Genomic DNA, 17349 nt, shown 5'->3' with positions numbered 1-17349 from the left:
TCTTTAGGTTATGGTTACTTAGCTTGTTACTTACTAGTCCAATTAATTATACCAGCATCCAGCCCATAATTTTTGTCTTATCCACAATGTATTTTCAAGTGCTTTGCTCCAGTCCTACTTACATAGAGTGGTATATGATATGGAGGCAGAGAAAAAGTAAACAGCAGTAAGATTTCACCTACATGTAAATTTAGGAAAAATAGAAAGCTACCAGTGAAGTTGGTTGAACCTGAAAACAGTCTGCATTTAGTCCACAAGCAGGCAATGGATAAACACTGTGAACCTGGCGATGAGCTGGGGATGGGCAATGGTTTTGCAATGATTTAAACTGTGTCTGGGTTCCAGGAAGTTACGAGTCTAGAATTCTAGAGTCACAGAAGCTAGCCTGGGTCACAGAATTGGGTTAAGTGATTTAATTCCATTTGTTCGTGTTATCCAGTCAACAATCATTCATGGAGTACCTGCTGGGTGTCGGCCCCGCCCTCACCGCGTTAGATGCTCAGGGGGAGGGGACATGAATAAAAGAAGCTAATGTCCTTTTTTTCAGGTAGTTTTTACATTTAGAGGTGTTGGGAGTTCTTTGTGCTAGAGGCCCTCTGCTAAGTGCTTGAGATATAAAAATAAGACATTCTCTGCGCTCTCAGCACGAAAGTCACACGTTGTTAGGGAATTTTTTATTTTCTGTAACTTTTCGTCTAGCTCCTTAGGCATCCCCCGCGCCTTTTGTTTTCAGTAGAGATCGCGGTCGCTGGGATGGTGTCTGCCACACAGTAGACACACAGTAAATCAGAACCTGGCTACTGGAAAGAATTGTAAAGGAATCTGCGCACTTGAGTTTTCTCTTTTGAACAACAATGACAGCTACGTGGACGCCTGGAGGTCAAGAATAACGAACGGAATAAGAGAACACTTGCAGTTCTGGGGTGGAAAAGTTTCCTAGAAAAATTAAGTATTCGTTCTTTCTTTTGGACTTTGGCAAACCAGTGGTTTTAGGACGAGTCTGACACTCTGTGTTCCTAACATTTGGTTTCCTAGATGGAGTCGGAGCGAGGGAAGTGAGGAAAAGCTGCGTTTAGTCAGGGTGTTCCGAGTGCAGAGCGCGAAGGAGAAGAGGTCAAATCCGGGAGTCGGGTGCCAGCCAAGGACCCAACGAAGAGGGACATCCCGGGCTACTGCGAGAGCGAAGCGTCTGCACCCGCAGCGGCCACGGCCAGTGGGAGACCCGAAGGGAAAGGAGAGGGCAGGGGCGAGGAAATCCAAAGAGAGTGCGTTGATTGGTCCCCTCTTCGGGGCGTGCGCTCTTGTGCGCCAAATGATTGGTGGTGAGAAAGTAGCAGGTAAAGCGTCCCCCTGCCGCCTTACCATTGGTCAGCGGTCTCTATAGCTGCCACGCAACTGGCCAGTGGGGCGCAGAGCCGCTCACGGATTGGCCAGAAGCGGCCTCCGAGACCAGCTCCCTTCGCGCATTCGGATTGGCTGGCGGGAAGAGGCAGGTATCCGGGCTCCGCGGCTCCTCCATTGGTGGGCGGGGAAGGGGGGTTGGGCAAAGCGATTGGTGGGCGGGGGGCCGGGCCTGGGCCGGCGGGGAGCGGATTGGTCGGAAAGTAGGTTAGTGGTGCGACATTTAGGGAAGGCAGAAAGTAGGTCAGGGACGGAGGTGCCTGTTTACCCGCGCCGGACTCACCGCCGCCGCCGCCGCGGGATCCGAGTGCGGGCGCGGGCGCGGGCGCTCCCGGCGAGCCACGGTGAGTGTCGGGCCGCCTGAGGCTAGCGGCGCGGCCCGGGCACCCCGTCGGGGGCCGTTAGCACCCTGGCAGGCGCGGCGCCCCCGCAGCCGCCCGGGGCGCAGCCCGGCCGCCGGGGAACCCTGCCCGACGTGCCCGCTGCCGGCCTTAAAGGGCCCGTACTCGCTCCCTGCCCCCACCCAAGCCGCGAGGAGGCTGCGCCCCTTAAAGGCGCCGCGCCCGGCCGCCCCCATCTTCCTCGCGGGGGCCGGCACTGCCGGCCAGGGCCGGCAGAGGTGCCGCGGGCGCCCTAAAAGGCACCGGGAAAGTGTCCACGGGAGTACCCACCTTTCCTTCGCGGACATCGCTACCTGGCGGGAGGAGGAAGCAGCCAGCTGCCTCTTAAAGGGATAGCTCTGTCCTTTGGGAGTAATAATCCGGCGAGGGCGAGTCCTATGTGTACAGTCGAGAGCAGCAGGGACCCCCCGATGGGAGCGGCTGTCCCCCAAGGGCATTGGGGGAACGATGCTGTGTCTGCTCTTCCTCTCCTTCTTCACTTCCCTTTCGGGAGCCCGCGAGGCTGGGTGGGGGCGGGGAGGGCGTCTCCGTCGGATTGGGGAGTCCGACCCTGCCCGCCCCTTCGGCCCTGTAGCTGGGGCTAGTGCTGCACCCGGGAATCCCCGACCCGGCATGGAGCCGACCCCAACCTGCGAACTTTCGCCTGGCGAGCTCGGACCAGATCCTAGGCGTCCCGGGAAGATCCCCGGTGGGTCTGCAAGGGCTGCCCGACGGCGTGGGGATGTCGCCCGGCGCTCAGGTGCGGGCCCGCTTCCGGCTCTGGAGCTCTGGAGCCCCACGGAGGGCGCCGCCAGTCTGACTTCAGCTTAGGGGTTTGACAGATGTCGGGGAAGGAAAAGATTTCCGCTAGCGATTGCCGTGCGTTGACTGTCAAGAGAGCTCGGGTTTGCCCCGAGGAAGAAGTGAAGGGTAGAAATTAACGTCGACCTTGTGGGGCGCGTGTCAGCCACCCCGAGGGGTCGCGAGAGCGGGGAGAGCGCAGGTACCAGATGATGGACTCAGGGAAGGAAGGGCTGCATTGGACGCTGGCATCTGTTGTCAAATTCGTGCTGACCGGTGGGAGACCCGCTGACCCTCCCGGCACTCGTTTCCTTATTCCCATTCCTCTCCCCGCCTCAGTCCCTTTATGGTCACCTCTCCTTGTTTTGGCACGTTGGTGCTTGCGGTCTCGGATCTCTTCAGTCCTTACATGCTGCTCCTCGGCAAGGAATTATTAGCCAAGTTTTCTCACTCAGCTTCCAGAAATCAGATTCGATATTTATGAAGAACATTTTTTTTTAACAATACCCGTATTTCCAAGATCTTCGTTTGATTTTGTTATTGTTGTTTAATCCATAAAAACTATCTATTAGATACATATCATTTCCCCAACTCTTGCTTGTCATTTGTCCTTCTGACATCTGCTGCTTCCCCTTTAATCTATTTTTATATAACAACTATTATTTTAATTCTTCAGGTCCCATTGATATCAAGATCTGTCAATTTGGGTTGGTGGAGTTTTTAATTAATGTACCCGTTGAATCATGAGCTTAAAATAATCATTGCTGCTCCTGAGCAGTTTTGAATAATCTTGTGCTCTCCGTGCTTGCACGACTTAAAAAAATCAGTACTGTTAAATTTTATTTCCATATCAATGAAATTCCAAAATATTTTTAAAAACACAAAATTTAATCTTCTAGGTTTAGCATTAATGCTGAGAGTACTTTATTAATACATTTTAAAAATAGTTTGTTGCACATATTTAGAATGGAAATTGGAGATTTCCTGGGCAGGATTTGAAAATGAATTTGTAGAGGTATTTTGATTCTGATTGTAGATGTAGTCAGAGAATAGTGATAGTGTTAAAATGGTCCTTAAATTTGTATCTTATTCTAACACTACAATTTAAAAACGGAGAGAAAAGAGCAGATGTGGTGGAAGAGCACTAACCTGGCTCTTTTGGCTGTGCCTCTTGGGACAAGTTACTAAATCTTTCTGGTTTCTTTTGCCTCAGATGGAAAGTAAGACAGCTGAACTAGGTGATGTCAAAGGTTCCTTCGGCTCTTAAGTCCTGTAACTCTTTAAATATTTAATACATTTGAATTCAGGTTGATATTTACTTCCTGGAACTCCAGAACATTTGAGCTGAAGTCCTGTATTCATAGGAAAGTTAAGCAAATCAACAGATGGTGTTTTAAAGGAACCATTTCAAATGATTTATAAAATGATGACTACTCACAAGCTTGCTATTTGCAGGAGAGGTTTGCAATGCCACAGGTCAGGAAAAGGCAGGGGACATGTTGTCAGATTTATCCTTTTATACCAATAGTCACGATAGAATGTATATATTAAAAGGATGGACAAATACTGCAGAAAGACTTGACTACATTAACAAAACTACATTAAGAATATATAAAAAACTATAATATTTAATCTCTCTAGTGTAGAGGTTTCCTTCATCTATGAGCTTTCTTCTACTTGTAATTCCATTAACTCTCACTGTGTAGCAGAAGGTCAACATTAAAGAAAGTTTTTGCCCCTTACAATGTCACAATAACAGGCAATGATTTTAGTTTGTACCATGCCAACTACAGTAGGCACTTGCAGGGAAATAAAGTCCTTTGTAGTCCTTGAGGTTTAGTTAGGAGCTCAGGGATATAAGCATGTCATCCTTCTTCACACTCTTATTTCTCTTCATTATTACTTTATCATAAGACTGATTTACCCCAAATATCCATCCTGTCTTTTCTCCTTTGTCTCACAAAAGAGGACCTATTCTGACTTAAGCGCCTCATCGTCTTTTTTCCTGTTCAAAATATCCTTTCCCTGTTGTCCCCTTCTTTCTTCTCAGTAGAAAGAAAGCAAGTGGATACCTCCTCTGTTTCCTCTGACTAAGCACTCACAATGGACAACAGCCTAGGACCCGGGACTTGGGTTCAAGCAGGGTGGCCTTGGACAGTGCTTGATTTCTCTGACCTTAGCCTCCTCCTCTGTGGTGTAATGACAGTGTCTATTTCTTGGAGTCTATAAGAATCAAGAGAGGGGGCCTATAAAATGTCTAGCATACAGGAAGCCTTTCTTTGGTGCCTGCTACCATTCTTTCCCATCTCCACCAGGGTCATGGCACTGGAATCCTTTGGGTTATTTGTCCTCAGCCTCCCCACCAAGAGAAACCTTTGTCTTGACTTAGGACAGGACATACAGAAGGGGAAGAAGCATACCTGCTATGATGCTCTTGTCCACCAAACAATTTACATGTATCTGTACTTGGTCCCCTGAGTCTGTGTCTCTGTGCCTCCCTTTCCACCAGTCTTTCACAGAGCAGTGTTCACCCCTCCACTCTGACATCTCCTGCCCTATGGCTTCTCTATCACCCTTCTTTAATTTCTTCCCAAAGTTTCTTCCAAGCCAGATACAGTGGTGCACATCTGTAATCCCAGTTGCTCAAAGGCTGAGGCAGGAGGATTGCAAGGGCTAAGATGTAGTTCTACAGTAGAGCACACACACCCCCCAGCCCCGCCCCTGTTCAATCCCTAGAGGTGAAAAAAAAAATTCCTCCGAAAACTTTAAATCTTGAATTCCAGGGGCCTGGTCTCACTCCTAAATCCTTATTCTTGACCCCTTTGCAGCTTTTATTTCACCTGTCTTTCTCCCTTCTGAAGTCCCTCCTTATTCTACCTTGGGTCATGCTGCTTTCTTGAATCTCTTCCGGCACCCACTGAAGGTAGGCATCTGTCTGCCTCTGCTATTCATACTGTCCCTCTCTGCCGAGGGCTCCTCTCTAGTCCTGCCCTGTCCCTCTGGCTTTAGATGATAGCTGGTCCATTATAGACATTATTGGCTTGTAGCTAACCGTTATTGCCTTGAAGTTACAGGTTTGTGAACTGCTTGCAAGTGCTGTCCCAGAGAATCCTCATAACACCCCAGAGCCTATATCCATCCACCCTGCAAGCTGTCCTTTGAGGCAATTTGGATGGGTGATTTAGAACACAGAGTCTGTAGCCAGATTTCATACTCCAACTCTTCTTTACTTGTTTTATGATCATGGTCATGTTGCTTTTATTCTCTATGTCTTGGTGTCCTCCTCTATAAAACTGGGATCAGTCCCTACCTGCAAGAGTTGTGGTATAGATTGAATGAATAAAATATTGGAAAAATATATGTCAAGCTATTCATGACACAGCAAATGCTCAGTGGTTGTTGGATCTCAGTATTCCTGCTCATCATTGCTGTGGGGCTCTTTGATGGGTGTGTAGGGTTCTCCATGTCCAGTTCACCTATCTGCCAGACTTTGCTGTATGTCTAGAATTGTCCAGAGAAGCTGGAGGTCTTTTCATCCCCTGCATCAGCCACTGGCCCAGGTCTTCCTCACACCCCGCAATCTTCACATGTCCAAATCTTCCTCTGCTTTCAAGTCTAAGCTCAGGTGCTTGGTCCTGCAGGCACTGTTTTCTCTTCACATCCAGCAGCAGTGTCCCCAGCCCTTGACCCATCTCTAATTCCCTTAGATTCTGCTGTACATCATGTTAAATTGTCTCTGGGAATCTTTCTCCTACTCCCCTACATTGACCCCTTTGGGAGGAGTTCCTGGTTTTCTCAAAATGACAGGTAAAGGGAACCTTCAAAACATGCATATCCAGTGCCTATCCCAGTTAAAGATCTCAAGGAAGAGATGAAATAGGATGGGCATTCAGGGATGAGCAGAGGGAGGAGGGATGCAAACACCATAGAGAGCTGGGATATGATATGAGAGATGCAGCAGGGGCATGAGTGGCTGTGGCTGTGAGTGATTAGGTCTCATGGAATGAGAGTTTGAGGTGGGGACTTAGTTTCAAGGGCAGATGAGATTGGATAAGCTTTAGTCATCTTTGCTTCAGGGGAACGTTGAGTGCTGGTATATAATGGAAAATAATTTTTACTTGAGTACATGCTGTCCTTTTCAATAGTATAAACTCATGTTTGTCCAGCCTGGTTAAATAAGGGGATGGATGGTCTGCCTAATTTAATATTCTGGTTAATACTGTATCCATCAATTTTTGCACATATATGAGGTAAAATATTTACATGTATTTATTCCTTCAACTACTGTTTGAAATGTGCAACTTGGCAAATCATTTAGCTTCTTTGAGTCTGATTTACCTCGTTTGTAAAATAGGAATAATAATAATTATGGTAATAGAAGCTAACATTTAATAAGTGCTTTGTATGTGCTGGCAAATGTGTTGGTTACCTTAGACTTATTAACTCTTTTGGTCTTTGGAACTACCCCATGAAATTGGCACCACTAATTATCCTTATTTTACAAGTGAGAAAATTTTAAAAATTGTACACGGTCACTCTGTTGGTAGGTTTGGAGCAAGATTTGTATCCAGTGAACTCTAGAGCCATTCCATACAACTCTAGCAGATGCCTTCTGGGAGGGACCACTATGTTAGATCCTGTGTGGCAGGTACCCAGCACTACAAGAGCCCACTAGGCCTTTGGTGATTGCAGATCATGGTTATTGTTGGTAAGTGTGTGTTTACCTCTCTTATAGCAGGACTGAAGGCCTTCACCAGGAGATGTGAGGGACACACATTCAGCTGTTACTCTGATAGCAGTTATAAGGGCTTCTGGGCATCTTCTCTTGTCCTGTTGAACTCGTCGGTCTCTTGCTTTTCTGAGGCATTGCTCTGATTCAGGCACCATGTTGCTCAGCCACCTCCTCCCTAGGCTGCTTTGTGTGAGATGAACCTGCAGACCTAACACACTGCCCCTCTGGAGCCATCCACAGAGCTCCTCATGCAAAGGAGGCCTTTTCAGAAGTCTCTCATCTTCATCCTCCTCTCCCTAGCTCCTTGCCTCAAAGACCTTACCCTTGGTGTATCTGCCGTTTTGGTGTGTACACATTATTGTATCTTTTAAATGCCAGTTGTTCCCTGAATACATTTAAATAGTAAGGGAAACATTGTTTTATGTCAAGTACCTGTTACATAAAAATGTGTTATATAATGTTCAAATATATACCGCACAGCAAAGTTAGATATCATTTGTTTTTCAAAGAATAAAAGGATAATAATCACAGGCTATACTGAATATAATTAATCTTCAATCAGAAAGTATGGAAAGACATGCTCTTCCTTTAGAGCTACTGATTTGAACCCAGTTGTCTTTCTTGGGTACACTGAGACTAGGATGCTTGGGAGTTGTGCTGAACTTGCTAGAGGGTGCTGCAGTGAGATGGACTTTTGCCTTTGTGGGAAGGGAACGGCCTTGATATCTTGCTCATTTCTCCCTCCCTCCCCCTTTCTCTCTCTCAAGTTTGAGTGAAGAATCTCCTTTTGTCCCCTCATACTTAGATTACCATGGCCAACCTCTAACTAGTTTTCTGGTCTACTCGCTACTTCTTTCAATTTTCCCCCACAGGATGTGGTCAGCTGTGTCTTCTAAGAACACCCTGTGTCCAGTCTTCTAAGCTTCCCAAGGCCAACCCAAGTCTTCCCTGCCAGCCTGCTCCCACCCCAACCTCTATCTTGAGACCCAGTCCAGTCTGAAGTTTGGTCCTGCTTGTCTGCCCTGGGTCCTCCTTTGGCCACCCAGTTAGTTCATACTCTCTTCTACTGTATTCTTCACTCAGTTGTTCCTGTTACCAGAAAGATCTCTCATCCTTGACTCTTGCTGCCTTGAATCTCGCTTCTTTGTGAAACCTCCTCTGAGGACATTTGCTCCTGTTACATACTAGCTCTCATTACTATTGATTGCCAGCTATGTATTCAGAGGGAATGATACTTCATAATTAGCAAATTGCCATATCATGCCTAATTAGGATGGCCAGTTCTCATTTTTTTAATTGTTTCATGATGAATTACCTTGTCCTCACTTCCCACTCTCCAGCTCTACACATTTTCTCACTGGGTGAAACTCGTTGGATCCATACCATGTGCCCAGCACTGCTCTGGGCACTGTGGGTACAGGGATGAACAAAACAGAGGCCAGTAAAAGAAGCAGACAACAAACAATGGAATATGTTAGCCACTGGTGGTGACAGGTACTGGGAAATAAATCAAATAGAGCAAAACAATGGTAATAATTAATGGTGGCAAGAAGGTTGTTTAGCTGTATCGTCAGAGAAGGCCTCCCTGAGGAGGTGACACCTAGCTCAGCTTCGGAAAAATCTGAGAAAGTATTACAGGAAGAGGTGATATCAAGTACCAAAGCCCCGAGGTTGGAAGTAGTTTGGTGTTGCTGAGGAAAGTAAGGCCAGTGTAACTGGATTGGGAGTTCCTTTTGTGAAGATGTTTTCTCCCTCCTCCTTCCTCCTCATAACTCCAAACCCAGTGTTAGAAAGGCCCTACAAATACTTGCATGTTGAATTAGAGCACTTGCCTTTGGTGATATTATAACTAGCAGTATAACTGTACCCGGCTCAAAAGGCCTTCAATAAAACATAATGCATTGTTGGTATACTTTGTTACATATAAACAAATTAAGGGTCTGAAGGGTTTCCTCATAAGTGTACTCGTAGCATATGTCACCAGTTATTACTGTTTTAATTATGTTGTATACAGAGCTTCAGACCTCAGAATTCTGTTTTACGTGCACTACCGTCTTAAGAACAGGTTTGCTCTTAAAGTTTATTTGTAAGGCAGTTGATGGGAACTTGGTATAAATTATTCTATATAAAAAACCATGAACTAAATAGTGGTTTAGTTTCCAGATGAGCCCACAAAAGCCATTTAGTGGCGACTATGGCTAAAATCATACTATTTAGTACTAAAGCATTATTAGCATCGATTTAGCCTTCTTTTGCTAGGCCCCCTCATCTATACTGCATTATAGTTATTTAATATTAGTTTTAACCATTTACATTTGTCACTTCCACTGTTTTTTCTGGTCTGTCAGAAAGTTTTATAAAAGGAATTTTTACCTTTGTGCCTTTAAGATTTGATCTCATGTCTTAAATGAGAGAACAGAGCACAGAGTGAGGAACAGCTGGACCGGGCAGCAGGAGAGGCCCAGTCACCAACTTGCTGAGTAACTTTTGAATAAGCCATCCTTACAGAACATTGATTTTTTTCAGGTCTTTCTCAGCTATGAAATCCTGTGTTTTCTCACCATAACAGGAAGACATATGTATACTTCATTGTTCAAACCTGCCCTCAAATGCCCACCTCCATTTTATTCTTGAAGAAGTATATGGCATGCAAATAATGAGAAATTCAAGAAGCTCCTGTGAATAATGCTCAGCAGTTCAGCTTTCAGTATGAACCTTGATTTTGATCTGCTATCTTTCTTGATGAGTTTAAAGAAATTTGTCCTAGAACTTTTGGTCCAGATAAGATTCCTGTGTTCTTGGCCAACTTATCTTCCATATAATTATGTAAATTGTTTTTTTCTTTTAACTCTTGGGGATAAAAATGGTGACTATGGTTTGTTTGCTTACGAAATACACTTACAAGTGCCCTTAGGGAAATGGAATGAATTTGCAAGGAGAGAACAGAGCTGAAAGAGTGTGGGATCAAAAACAATTTTAAATGTTAAATGCAAAGCTATTTTCAGTATCCTGCTGGAAGAAAAGAAATTTTTTCCCCAAGGCTTTAGAAGAGATTTCTGTTTCAAAGGAGAAAGGAGCCTAAGGTTTTGCAGTGGTAGAAACCACTGATCCTTTAACCAACTACTACCCCTCCTTTCCACCTCTGAGTTTTGTTTTGGCCTCATGGGTCACTTTGCCATTTGAGAGGTTTGATATTTAAATGACGCTAGTGGCAGAGCTTAACTGGCCTGTTGAAATGATTGAGGTGCACAGTGCTGTGGTGTGGATGTCCCCAGAGGATTCTAGAGTGAGGGGTGCCTCCTTGGGAGTGACAGAGCATTTTTAGGACTGTGCATTTGGTCAGTTTGGAGTGGTATGTTCCTTTTTTTTGTTCCCTCTTACTTGAAAACAGCAAGGGGTTGGGCCAAGAAGTTGTTGCTTCGTGGACTTCACATTGGAGAGAGGGTAATTGTACCTAGCTTTCTTCTTTAGATGCTGACATATGAGCAGGAATGTTATCTATTTTGTTCCTGCTATATCCCCAGCAACTAAGACAGTGTACAGAATAGTCACTCGATAGATACTTGCTTATTCATTCAGTGAGTGAATGTGGTTTTGGGAAAATCTCAAATTCCCTTCACTCTCTAACAGAATAGGCTCATGAGCTTGGGGTTGTGTAGTATTTTTCTCCAGGCCAGAACCCAAATTCTGCATTTCCTTTGGACATTTGTCATTTGTGTGTGTGTGTGTGTGTGTGTGTGTGTGTGTGTGTGTGTGTGTGTTTAATTATCCATGTTGGTCAGATATCAGTGCCTTTTACTGATGAGGAGGAGTTAATAACTGGCCATGGTTGTCCCTACCCTGTTCATGTTCATATTTATTTTATCTTTAATTGGCTCCAAAGTGCAGCAAATCAGTAGCTGAGCCACATCAACTAGAAGGAAACACATTGCATATTCATGTGGGCATAGTACGATAGGTTTGTTTATTTATTCAACAAATATCTAAAGGGAAACATGGAAGGCACCATGCTAAGCCCAGAGGAAGAGCAGAAATGGTTGTTATGACCAAGGAACCTGAGACTTCCCCTCTTAAAGATAATCCCAGGCCACATGTAATGCTAATGACATGCTCTAGACTATAAATGCTGCAGGAATTTAGAGACTATAGACATCTCTGTGAGTGTCGTAGAAGGGAAGTGACTTTATTAAAGTTGTCAGGTTTAATTTAGACTTATAATTTTATCTAGGATTTAGATTCACAGACAAGGTGAGGACAGGTCCTTTTGGGATTAGAGAGGTGGGAACACAGCAAAATTAAAAGCACAGGGGTAGGGATGACTAGTATTTCCTTGAAATGGAAGGTTCTTGAATAGCAGTGGGAATTTAAATTTTGGAAGATCATTCAAGGCTGAAACACAAATTCTGCATTTCAGATGGTTATAATTGCCAGTTTCTATAGAGTCCTTGTAATGTTCTTAGCATTTCACAAATATTAACAAAACCTTCATGAAATAGATATTATTGTTATCAGCATTTTAGAGATGGGGAAATTGAGGCACAGGGCAATCTTAAGGTCACATAACTTGAAAACAAGCCACGAGCTGTCTCCCAGAAACTTCCAGGTATAGAATTTGGGCTTGAGGGGTGTTTTAGAATCAGAAGCCAGAAGTGGACAGGGTTCTGTTTAGCCTGCAACACCATTTTATAAATGAGGCAACAGTGAAGTTAAGTGACAAGTCAAAGTTTACCTCGGGAGGTAGAGACTAGTGGCAGTGGAGAACCACTGGACTTTTATTTTTTTTTTAATGGCATAAAATAATTCTCCCTAAAGCATGAATCCAGTATTAATGTTCTAGTTACATTGGAGCACAGAGTGACAACTGCAGCAGAGGTCAAACAGGAGGTTAGGAGGTGAATCCAGGCAAAGAGGGACAGAAAACCAGAACTCAGAATTAACTGACAATTATGCTAATCGGCAAGGCTGTTATCAGTCTCCCTTTAGATTCTGGAGTGTGGTGAACATCTGCCTGTGTGAGTGGCTTTTAAGTGTGTGAATCTGCACTGTACTGTGACTGAGATGCCTAAGTTAATTAATTCCTCAGAAGCAAAGCACCATTATGGAAGACAGATGTTTAAAACAAATACCCACATTTTCTGGAAAGAAACACCAGGTTAGGAGTCCAATAACCTGCACTCTAGGCTGCTTCTGCTACCTAATCACCATATACCTTAAGCCAAATCACTAGTGTTTCAAACTGAGCCTGATTCCTTCTCTGTGGAACAGACATAACAGTTCTTGTCCAGCCCCTTACCATGTGGGTCTGATGCTTGAGTGAAATAAGGAAAGAATGCAGGGCTTGAAGTGGTAATGTTGCTTTTGGCTTCAGGGAGCCGTTCTGCAGTTTTGATAGTGAAGGTGTATTGTCTGGGAGGGTCAGAAGGAAATTCCCCTACCTCCAGGGCATGGTTGAGGGATGTGGCGCTGTCCGCCACATGGGTGCTGACAGGCTCCACTTTATTGGATAGGGCCATGTTTTAGAGACAGTTACGTATTTTCCCCCCAGAGATGGAGAGCCACAGGCCTAGCTGTGGATGTAAAAGTTAGGCCCAGATATCCATGTGTATTTGTTCTTCTCTGGGAATACCTCTCAGGATAGTGATGGGCAGCTATGAACCAGAAAAACAAGTGTCAGAATCTAGCCAGCTGGCCAGTCAGGCATTCTTGGATGTTTCCTCTATCCTGAGGCATTAGGCAGAAATCCAGAAGAACCTTGATTAGCCTGGGGAATTAATGGATGAACCAGCATGCTGTCCAGGTAATAACTGGTTATAAAGCCTGTAGCAAAGCCATTACTGGAGATCTGCCAAATCTTAATTTTTGTCAGCAATACGTATGTATTTACAATTGTTAATAGTGGTACCTAATATTTGTTGACCATATGTCAAAAATATGCCTTTCCTCATTTACTCCTCACAGCAGCTCTATGGGGTGGGTGGCATAGGTCCCATTTTCTAGTTAGGGAGACTGAGAGTTGGAGGTGCCACAGATGATGCCTGCTATGTGGAAAGGCTGTGATTCAAACCCAAGACAGCCTGGCCCCAGAGTCTGTACTCTTAACAGCTACCATTTTCCTCTTCTCTTTCCTGCACCCCAAAGTGCAGGAAAATCCTGGCTCCATTTTGAGGTTTCTGACAGTGCAGTGGGTCTTTGGCACACATTGTCGGTTGATAGCCGTGTTGCCACGCAGTGGCCTCGGCTCACTGCAGCTCTCTTTTCTTCACAGCCCATGACTGACATCCTGCCGGCTGCTCTGAGGCTGGTAAGCAAATGGATGCCAGTGATGAATGCAGCAGAAAGACTCAACTCCTGCCAGCTAATGTATGTGGAGGAATTTTAAAGTCAGTAAAAGAGATTGCTCTTGGTCTGTTTTTCAAAGAGTGGCGGATAGCTTGTAGTCAGTCTAGGATTTCAGAGTGATGCTCATCAGAATCTTCCTATAAAAGCTTTTCCAAACAATGCCATTTTACATTCCTGTGTGATATACAGTCTTTTTATATATGATGTTGTATTTAGTCTTCACCACATCTCTCTGGATTGAGAAATAGCCTTGAGAGTTTATTGACAGCTGGTTGGTGGCAGAGCCAGAACTTCAGTATTGCTTTTCTGACTATAACTTCCACTCTCTACTCAAGATTTCTCTTTGCTTTTCTACTGAAGATGTTATTAAGTGTTCTGATTCGCCATATTTAGAAATCAGCAGGAATTATTAATGTGAACTACTTTGTGCTGTACACTGTTACTGAATCAGAGTAAATAAAAGACATGTGACTGTTTTGTTGTGTTTAATTGATTTGCACCTCTCTCTATGGTACAGAATATACATACATCTTTTGTGATATATTACTTGGAACAGCTACCTTTCTATCTATAAAAGTTCCAAGGATTTAATAGATGATAAAACATGGAGTTTATATAACTTCTTTTTAAAAGTTGACCATTGAGGTTTTTTTCTTCTTTTTTTTAATTAAAAATCATAAATTTACATAGGGCAATTTTGTTTGATTCATTTTGTTATTTTTTCCCTTCCCCCCCACCCCTCCCATCCCTCTTTTCCCTCTATACAGTCCTTCCTTCCTCCATTCTTACCATCCTCCTTATCCCTAAACCTAAACCTAACCCTAACCCTAACTCTAACCCCTCCTACCCCCCATTATATGTCCTCATCCGCTTATCAGCGAGATCATTCATCCTTTAGTTTTTTGAGATTGGCTTATCTCACTTAGCATGATATTCTCCAATTTCATCCATTTGCCTGCAAATGCCATAATTTTATCATACTTCATGGCGGAGTAATATTCCATTGTATATATATGCCACAGTTTCTTTATCCATTCATCAACTGAAGGGCATCTAGGTTGGTTCCACAATCTGGCTATACTACCCTGAATGCACCTGATCTTGGAAGCTAAGCAGTGTTGGGCCTGGTTAGTACTTGGATGGGAGACCATTGAGTTTTTGCTCAGGAGCACAAGCTCCTCTTATGACAGTTTCCATGGAGATGCTACCTTGCCTTGCATGGTTCAACTTTCAGTGCCTTTTCTAGAAGTGGAGTGAGCTGCTGAAAGAGAAGACTGGTTGTCGTTGTCACCTCAAGCTGTTTCCCTTCTGTTTCTGTAGGAGACTGATTTGCTTTCCTGGTTCCTCTCAGTTTTTCCTCTGACCCAAGCATAGATCATCTTTGAGGTTCTGGTGATTTCATTTTTTAAAAGTTTCCCACAAAATAAAATTGAATGGAATGCTTACTTACATACATGTGAACATCCCTTTAAAATATTTTAATGAGGGACAAAGAGCTTCACTAGAAGAAAATAGTCTCATTCAAGCTTCTTGGGCAAGTTCCTCTGTTAGGGAGACCCATAGTGGCTGAAACCAGGTGAAAGTTTATTTCTCTCTCCTTTGCCAATCCAGAGAAGAGAGAGTCCAGGTATGGTGTCTTCAACATCCTGTTCTTTTGCCAGGGGCCAGAATGTTGTCATGTGGCTGCATAACTGCAAAGGAGGCTGGGAAATATCTTTAGTTGGGATGCCATGAGGCCAGCAAAGTCTTTGTTTCTAAGGGTGGAAAAGGAAAACAGCACTGCGGAAGGCTAGCAGTCTATCATTGTGGTAGCAACAGCAGGAGGTGAGTAGAGTTGGAAGCTGGTGCTACAGAACTGGGAAGATGCCTTAGTGAAGGGTCAGAATCTAGGCAATCACACTGAAGCCAAGTGAGTGCAGCCATGTAGAGGTCAGGGTAGCTCATCACTCAGAAACTGCCCACCAAGTCAAACCCAGAAGCAAATCTGAACAATCCGAAAGAAAGAAGAGTCACCAAGGTGAATGGTACTTTATTTTTTATTATTGTTGTTGTTATTATTATTATTATTATCATCATTATTTGCAGTGCTGGGGATTGAACCTAGGGCCTCTGCTTGCGAGGCAAGCACTCTACCAACTGAGCTATACCCCAGCCCCATGAGTGGTACTTTAGAAAGATCACTGGATGAGATGTCAGAGACCTACGTTTGAGGCCAGCCCTCTCACCTCATAATCTGGGACAAAATTACTCCATGAACGTTGGTTTTATCATCTAGAAAAGGGAAATAACCATGATGGCCACCTCCACCCCCAAGGTTTAGTGTAAAGCTGGTAGTGAATAGGGAAGCTCTGCAACCTACATGTCCATGGAAATGTGCATAGCATCTGGTTTACTCACACTTGTAGTCCCAGCACACAGCCTGGTGCCTGGCATGGGCATATTATTGAACAACAATGAGAAATATTACAAGGAGTGGGAAAAAATGCATGTGCTAAGTCTTGCCTAGACAGTCTTCTCTTCTAGGCAGAAAGGTTCTTGTGCTAACTTCCAGCCAAACCCTTGGGCCCATGTGTAAAACCAGGTGCCCACCAAAGGCAAGGGCTGTCAGCAGGGCAATTCCTGCCTGGGTGGCACAGGACACATATATCCTTGGCAAGGCCATTACTCACTCCACTCTGTAGGTGACAGGATACAATGAAAATGGGAGCTACAGTCCATGAATGGAAACTAATCATTTTCACATGATTTGGTCCACCTGCAGATTGGAAGATGAAATCTTTCCAAAGTCATTGAAATTTTTTTAATTAATTTTTTTATTGTAAACAAATGGGGAGTCATTGAAATTTGATTTCTTGCTTCAAAATACTAAGATGCAGTTTAAAAATTCTGTTGATCTGAAAAAATGTGTCATTTGTTCAAAGCAATACATATTTATTAAAAAGGAGATAATAGGCAAAAAGAATATAAAAATGTGCATAATAATCTAATGGGGAATTTTTGTCCTAATAATAGTACTTTTTTTTCTTTTGGTGTGGAAATGGGGGTTAAGTTGAATAATTAGCTTTGTTGTTGTTTTTTAAACTTCATGAAGGGCTTCTATTATCCATTTTGTTGTTTAATTTATTCACTAAGAATGAACTTCTTTCCTGGAACTCTATGGAATATTTTTGGATGGACTTTTGGAAAAGAAGCAGCTACTGAAATTATATTCATGATATTGTCTCAGCTTTTTAAAATCTCATTCATAGAAGGAAAGTGCAACAAAAATTAACAGTGGTTCTCATCCTTTACTCCGTGGTCAACATTGAGCATGTATCACTTATAATCATAAAAGGGCAGTAAAAAAATTAGTCTTAACAAATTAGTACTCTGAAGCCAAATTAAGAATTTTTGCTTTTGGTGACCTGGCCTGGGCTCTACACTCTTAAGTGGTCTCAGAACTATGGCGACTCTTTCCTATCTAAGGCATTAAGGAGCCTGTGATGAGGAAGCTTTCCTTCTACACAGCAGCTAACAAGCTGGGGGCTTCTCAGGTTTTAGGAAAGGTATTCAAGTTAATGCTCCTCCCGTAACCTGGCTAGCCTTTATTACAGTTACTCAAAGAAATGAATTCTGCAGGGTTCCTGCCCACTGGGTGACTCTCCTTTATCCTGTATCACAGGCACCCGGACCCCATTATCCTAGCATTGGATGCCC

The 17349-nt window shown here is 43.9% G+C and overlaps 1 protein-coding gene across 9 annotated transcripts in view; it reads left to right on the top strand.

Moving 5' to 3' along the window:
• Positions 1–1588: 1588 nt before the first annotated feature.
• The window catches only part of BMAL1 (basic helix-loop-helix ARNT like 1), a 102021-nt gene continuing 86260 nt past the window's right edge, over positions 1589–17349 (top strand). For all 9 annotated transcript variants that reach the window (XM_079102700.1, XM_079102705.1, XM_079102704.1 and 6 more), the window contains exon 1: positions 1589–1745. The gene's annotated coding sequence lies outside the window, so the exon portion shown is untranslated. The remainder of the gene's footprint in view (positions 1746–17349) is intronic.

This window comes from Sciurus vulgaris, assembly GCF_902686455.1.
Source record: "Sciurus vulgaris genome assembly, chromosome: 11".
Lineage (NCBI taxonomy): Eukaryota > Metazoa > Chordata > Mammalia > Rodentia > Sciuridae > Sciurus > Sciurus vulgaris.
This window is presented reverse-complemented; position numbering and strand designations above follow the sequence as displayed.